This window comes from Siphateles boraxobius, unplaced genomic scaffold (genome assembly GCF_051911475.1).
Source record: "Siphateles boraxobius isolate OS27281-9 unplaced genomic scaffold, OSU_SipBor_1 77, whole genome shotgun sequence".
In the NCBI taxonomy this organism is placed as follows: domain Eukaryota; kingdom Metazoa; phylum Chordata; class Actinopteri; order Cypriniformes; family Leuciscidae; genus Siphateles; species Siphateles boraxobius.
In genome coordinates this window covers 9,950,934-9,958,551 of record NW_027509205.1, presented here as the reverse complement: position 1 = coordinate 9,958,551, position 7,618 = coordinate 9,950,934, and positions in this window count along the sequence as shown.

The window sequence follows — 7,618 nt, the reverse complement described above, 5'->3', positions numbered from 1 at the left end:
GATGACATTCAAAACAGTTGAACTAGAATCTAGAGAATGTGTAAATGTAGTCAGACCAGAGAAAGATTGTGTGTCTTGGAATAAATGTATTCAGGAAGTTGACCTGACATGTCAAGCAGTGACAGACAGCAGTGTCTTACTGCAGTTTGACATGCTTAAATGGTGTCAAGTTATATTTTCTAATTCGTGTATTAATTTTAATACAAGCATTTTTTTACTATAAAAAATACAGTAGGCAACATTTGAAGTGGATCAAAAAAGTGGATCTCTTTTTACTGAATGTTTAATATATATTTGAAGCAGTAGTTTTTATGTTCATCTGCCAAGTATTTTTGTTTTTTTTATAATAAAAACATTATATATATATATATATATATATATATATATATATATATATATATATATATATATTTATTTATTTATTTATTTAAAATTGTATGTTTAATCTAATGTTACTTGCCATTACACACAAGTCTTCCATCTAGTGGCTGTTTGATGAAAGTGCAGTCTCTGACCTTTTCCTGTTCTGTCCTGATTCACTGACAAATATTCTATTACAGGTATAGCACTTTCTATACACAACTTTCCGATCTCGCCCAGTGTATGTATTTTAATTCTTATTGTTGTGGAGTTTTTGCATGAAAAATAGTATTTTTTTAAAGTAAATTTGTACTGCATGTGTTCTTAATGTCTGTCAGCATACTGAAAGACCCCACAAAGCCATTTAAAAACCACAGTTCGTCCATCACTGCCGTACATCCTGTTTCACTCTAAACAAACTTGCAGCAAGGTGCACCGACACAACATAATATTCAGCCTTCCATTAGCACTATGAAGGGCTTGTTCATACTGCTTGTAGCACAGAGTAAGTCTCTTTTTTTTTACTGATTTTTTATCAAAACATATTTGATGCAGTAGTTTTTATATTTATCTGCCTAGTATTTGTTTAGTAAATTAAACTTAGTAAATTTCTGTCATAGTAGTTTTGTAAGGAGACCCGGGACGGCTGTAACATGGGTTGAGTTTACCGTCATTTTAGAAAATAGGATGAAATACTTTATCTATCATACATGACCACCAAAAAAGTTTATAGGACAATATTTTGGTAGAAAAAATCTACATTTATTTTCTACATTTAAACGGTTGATTATTTGATTTGCAGTCATGTTAATGCATGTTAAATGAGCAGAACTGGGATTGCCTGAATCTCCTCCTTTTGTTCTCTTGTGAATTAGATTCTCTTGCTTAATTTGATAACATGCATTTACTTAAAATTTAATTAAAAATGTTAAACTAAATATCGGTATCTGAGCAGAGAGTGAGAGATATAACCACTAATCTCAGTGATTGTAACACAACTTTGCCAATTCACTTATTTTAATCGCACAAAAGTTGAACAAAATGACTAACATGCACACAAAAATTGTTGATTTAAAAAAAAACTTATTTTACATTAAAATGTTTAAAATAAAATTTGGTTTAAGAGTGCAAAGAATAATTTTAAAATTTGAGATACATAGCAGCAGGGAAAACACTTGGTTATCCATCTGTTGTTGATTTGGATTTTGAGATGTGGATCAAAAGTGGAGGCAGAAAAACGAGAGTTTTCAGGGCCGGGTTTTAAGCGAATTAAATGATTGGAGAAGTCCTGCGTATGTCACCAGAGAGAAATCTGTTGTTTTCATCAGAAGATCCGGTTGACATTTTGATTTAAACATTATGAGATCAAATCATAAAAAGACACATATCGCATTTAGAAAATAAATAGGATGAATTTTCATTTCGTGCTGATTTTAAATCCTCGAAACAAAACAATATTTTGATGGTCATCTTTATTTATGCAATGTTTAAAACTGTGACTTTTCCCTCTAGTAAATATGCAGTTTCAGTGTGATAAAAAAAATATTCAAGCAACAATTGGAAGCACGTTCACTATTACCTGCGCCTACAGAACAACCCAGTTCCGATTTAACAAGAAGTACTGGTGTACTGGAGACTCCAGAGCCTCGTGTGAGGTTCTGATGGACACAGATGGATTCACACAGGCTGCGTACAGAACACGGGCTCAAATCATTGATGGAGTTTCTAGAGGCTTGATTGTTAAAGTAAGAGATCTAAAGTTGGACGACACTGGGATATATTGGGTGGCGATTGACAAAGTGTATTCTGATATAATGACCAGGATTCAAGTTACAGTAACAAAAGGTAAGACTTTATTTTCATCATGTGAAATCACGTGGCCAATCATCTCTGCCCGCCCTCCACCACCGGATGGAAAGCCAAAGCTTCCCACCCCTCGAAGCCCTGCCGCACTACTTCTCCTCTCGCCGGTCGCGCCTACGCCGCCGCCGGCCAAGCTGCATCAGCGCTTCACTCAATGGCGGTACTTCAAGTGTTCCAAGCTAAGCTTCTCCGCTCTATGGACGAGTCTGGCCCCGAACCCGAAGCCTTTAAGGACCTACGCAGCGCAACTGATATAGCTCTGCGAGCCACGAAGGCCACTGCCCAGTCTATTGGCCGCGCCATGGCTAATTTGACTGTTCTCGAGCGCCATCTGTGGCTGACTCTGACGGAGATGAAGGACGCGGATAAGGCGCCGTTTCTCGACGCGCCTATCTCCACCAGCGGGCTGTTTGGACCGGCGGTTAAAGGATTCGCCGAACGCTTCACTGAGGCCCAGAACGCTTCACAAGCTACGCGCCATTTCCTGCCCAAGCGCTCCAGCTCATCGCAGAGCAGACAGAGACCGCCACAGCCGCAGCGGGCTAGAACAGCTCCCACCGCCTCTCAGCCCGCGCCTCATGCTGACGCTCGACGCCGCTCGCGCTCCCACAACCGCAAGCCGCCTCCTGAGCGACGGGGTCCTCGGCCCAAGATTGTGCTGAACCCTGAGCCTCGAAAGCCGTCCTAGCCACAGGAATGAGAAGAGAGAGTGCGTGTCTCGCAAAAGCCGGACCACTCTCTGTGCAAAAGCTCAAACATTACCCAGTCCCCTTACAGACGGCTGGAAATGTCCATACAGCAGTCAATGGGCCAGTCACAGAGCTCGCTCTCCTGCAAACAAACGCCGTTTTTACGGCGACGCACAGAAAACACAAAAAGAGTCTTTTTCTGCCTGTGTCACTAAGGGTTCACATGTCCACAAAGTGTGCATTCCCAGATACTGTCAGAACAGTGCCAAATTCATTCCCAGCTCAGGCTGCGCGCCCCATGAATGTAGATCACGTGCCTACGGTCATGTACGCACCACTACACACAAGCACTGTTCACACAGTTATGAATTCATCCCCAGTAAAAGCGGGAAACATTATAAAAGTGACGCGTGTGCCTACTACTGTTTATGCACCCCAACTTATAAACACTGTCCTTACAGTGTCAAACACAACCCCAGCTCAGGCTGCGAGTTTTACAGACATAGCGCGCGCTGTTGTAAGCACACACGCGCCCATTCACTCAGCTGCTCAGCGCGCGCCCGCGCCTCTGAGAGCTACGAGCTCAGGCGATTCACTGGCCGGGTCCCTACGTCACAGCGGCCCGCCCCTAGCCTGTATTCAGCCCATATCTGTACACGCAGCGGCATGGGAAAACATTCCAGATATGCCGAATTGGGTATTGAATATAGTAAAGCACGGATACTCGCTCCAGTTCGCTCGCAGACCACCACGTTTTACGACTGTGGTCGAGACGAAAGTGAGAAAGGAGTGTTCACAGGTTCTACGCACCGAGGTGCGCAAACTAATAGAAAAGGGCGCTGTGGAAACTGTTCCCCCCTCTATGAGCGAGGCAGGTTTTTACAGCCGCTATTTTCTCGTCCCGAAAAAGGATGGTGGTCTCCGCCCCATCCTAGATCGCAGACACCTGAACAAAACACTAATGATTCGCTCGTTCAGAATGTTAACAACCAAGCATATCCTCGCGCAAGTACGCCCAGGAGATTGGTTTCTCTCAGTGGATCTGAAAGATGCTTACTTTCACATTCCAATAGCGCCTCATCACAGGCCGTTTCTGAGATTCGCTTTCGAGGGACAGTCTTACCAGTACACAGTACTTCCGTTCGGCCTGTCCCTGGCTCCCCGTACATTCACGAAATGTATGGACGCAGCACTTTCCCCCTTGAGACGAAGGGGAGTGCGAATACTGAATTATCTCGACGATTGGCTGGTCCTAGCACAATCAGAGAGTCAGTTAATAACACACAGATCTTGGATTATCAGCCATTTAGAATGCCTGGGTCTAAGAATCAATTTTGCAAAAAGCATACTATCTCCCAGCCAGAGGATTTCTTTCCTGGGAATAGTTCTAGACTCGATGCAAATGACAGCGCGTCTCTCATCAGAGCGCGCGCTCACCATCCGGCGCCTTGCAACATCATTCAGGGCGGGCGCGCGCGCCCCCGTCAAGCGGTTTCAGAGGATGCTCGGTCTCATGGCCTCAGCATCGGCCGTACTCCAGCTAGGATTGTTGCATATGCGCCCTCTTCAACGCTGGCTCAAGAGCCGCGTCCCTACTCACGCGTGGCGTTCGGGCCACTTTTTAATCAGAGCGAACCACGGCTGTATAAAAGCCCTGACGCACTGGAAAGCCGCCGACTGGTACCAGTCAGGCGTGAGTCTGGGTGTGAACACAAGGAGAAAGATGATAACGACAGATGCCTCCAAAATAGGTTGGGGGGCCCTTTACGAGGGCAAGCCTGTCTCCGGCTTTTGGTCAAACCCGGAGAAGCGCCTACACATAAACTGTCTGGAGATGAAAGCGGTCGCTTTGGCTCTCAGAGCCCTGCTTCCACATCTAAAAAACGAACACGTCCTGGTCCGAACGGACAACATGACGGTAGTGTCGTACATAAATCGCCAGGGTGGACTCAGGTCGAGCTCCATGCATTCAATGGCCAGGAGACTCATTTTATGGTCCCAGCACAACTTGCGCTCGCTGAGAGCAGCGCATGTGCCAGGCGCCCTGAACCAGGGGGCAGACATGCTATCCAGAGACAAGATTCTCCCAGGAGAATGGGCTCTCAACCCGCTGACGATTCAATGGTTATGGAAAACCTTTGGCAAAGCGGAGATCGACCTCTTCGCCTCCAAGGAGAACGCGCACTGCTCTCTTTTCTTCACGAAGAGCACGGACGCGCTCGCCCAGAGCTGGCCGAGCCGCCCCTTATATGCCTTTCCCCCGATCGCGATGCTGCCACAGGTCATCAGTCGGGTCAGAGAGGAGAAAAACGCAGTTCTTCTGATAGCCCCACTCTGGAAGAACCAAACATGGTTTCCAGATCTGATGCAAATGCAATCTGCACCACGGCCGATTCCACTGAGGCCAGACCTCCTCAGTCAGGCCAGCGGGATGATATTTCATCCCCGCCCCGATCTGTGGGCCCTTCATGCATGGCCCCTCAACGGGTTCCCAGGAACCTCACGAGCGGAGCGCTAAAAACCATCGCTGAGGCGCGGGCGCCCTCCACGAGACGCTTATATGCCCAGAAATGGAAAGTGTTCAGTGACTGGTGTAATGCCAAGGGCCTGAACCCTGAGACATGCGAGATTACGAACGTACTCGCTTTTCTACAAGGGCTTCTGGAGGCGGGCCGCACCCCCTCCACGCTCAAAGTATATGTGGCGGCCATCACAGCTTCACACAACCCTGTAATGGAACGTCCATTGGGAAGAAACAACCTAATTATTCGTTTCCTAAGGGGCGCTAGGAGGATGAACCCTTCACGCCCCCCCTCAGTGCCGATCTGGGACCTAGCTACTGTCCTAGACGCTCTTAAAGGGCCCCCGTTCGAACCACTCCGAACCGTGCACCTTAAACAGCTCTCGCTCAAGACTGCGCTCTTGCTGGCACTCGCCTCGGTCAAGAGAGTGGGCGACCTGCACGCGCTTTCGACAAGCGCTGCCTGTCTAGAATTCGGACCTAACGACTGCAGGGTCGTCCTTAGACCGAAACATGGGTATATTCCTAAAGTGCTCACCACTCCCTTCAGAGCACAGGTTATCTCCCTAACTGTGCTATCATCTCCAGCAGACGAACACGACGCTAATCTACTCTGCCCCGTTAGGGCTCTCAGAGTGTATTTGGAGCGTTCTGCCCTATTCAGACAGACAGAACAACTTTGTATGCTTTGGCGGCCGTACGAAAGGTTCCGCTGTTTCAAAGCAGATAATCTCTCACTGGATAGTTGAGGCTATAGCGCTGGCTTATGAAGCTAAGGGACTTCAATGCCCCTGGGGAGTCAAAGCACACTCCACCAGGAGTGTGGCTTCTTCCTGGGCATGGTCGAGCGGGATACCGATCGAGGATATTTGTGCGGCGGCAGGCTGGGCCTCACCGTCCACATTTATCAGGTTCTACAACCTACAGGTCCCGACATTGCATTCCAATGTACTATCAGCATGATACTAGTTGAACTACGAGTTCGTATCTAGATTATGTATGTGCTTGTGTCACACTGAGCGCCTTCTAGCCGCTCTGTATTTTTCCCACATATAAAGCTCGCCTCTGCCAGCTAGTTGGATGATAACTTTGCTTTTCAGCTCAGGCACCTGCCTCTGGCTATCATAAGGCGAAGTTCAGCACGCACGGCGTTTTGCATGGTGTTCCCATAGCGTAAGCTACTTACGCAATAGGAGAGACCTCTCGAAAGGGAACGACTCTGTTACTAACGTAACCTCGGTTCCCTGAGAGGAGGGAACGAGTATTGCGTAAGCTGCCGTGCTTGTGCTTGGTTAGTTCGCTTCAGTCGTTTTAACCTAAAGAACTCTCATGACGGGGCGCCCAATAAATAGCTCTTGGCCACGCCCATCTTGGCGGGCTCTGACGCGCGTGGGCGTGAAGCGCGCTCATTGGTCGCGCATTCAGAGTCGCCCCGTCATTGGTTCGAGCAAGTTGCCGCAGCACAGCCAATGACCGAGCTTCCTTCGTTCATTGCTGTCAGCTGTGCAGCTGCAATGCGTTTTACATAAAGACTTCAATATTCTCGAGAAAAGGAGTTTTCCCATAGCGTAAGCTACTTACGCAATACTCGTTCCCTCCTCTCAGGGAACCGAGGTGACGTTAGTAACCGAGTCGATTTCGCTTACGCTTCGCAGTTTTTCACTTGCTGTTTTGAGACAAACCTCTGGTGGGGGTGGGCTTAACAGTGATCTACTCTGATTGGATTGTGAGCTTTTGATGGACAGGTGCTTTCTGACTTGGAAGTACAGACGTGACTCTGGCGCGCATATTGGAAAGCTCTCGCGATTGGGATCAATCGGGTTAGCCAATTATCAGGATGGTACGGAGAAAAGTTGATTTTTAGGGGCATTTCTCCATAGACCTCCATTCATTCTGCACTCCCCCTGTGAGCGCCCTCATATGGAACCAGAGTGGAACTGCAACCAGTTCAGAACCCGGAAGTTTACTGAGAGTGAAACTTCACCCCATATTAGACATTCTCTGTTATTACTAAATATGTAAATAATATTTGACCTTCGATCGTCTCAGTCTGTAAAGATGAGTTCTCAGGAGAGACACAGAGCGGCATCATCTTCCTCCTCCGCTTGTCCTTCTAGGCAGCTTGAAGTAAGTTCGTGTTACTGAAGTAACCAATAACATCGATAAAAGTTTTATTCATGTAGGC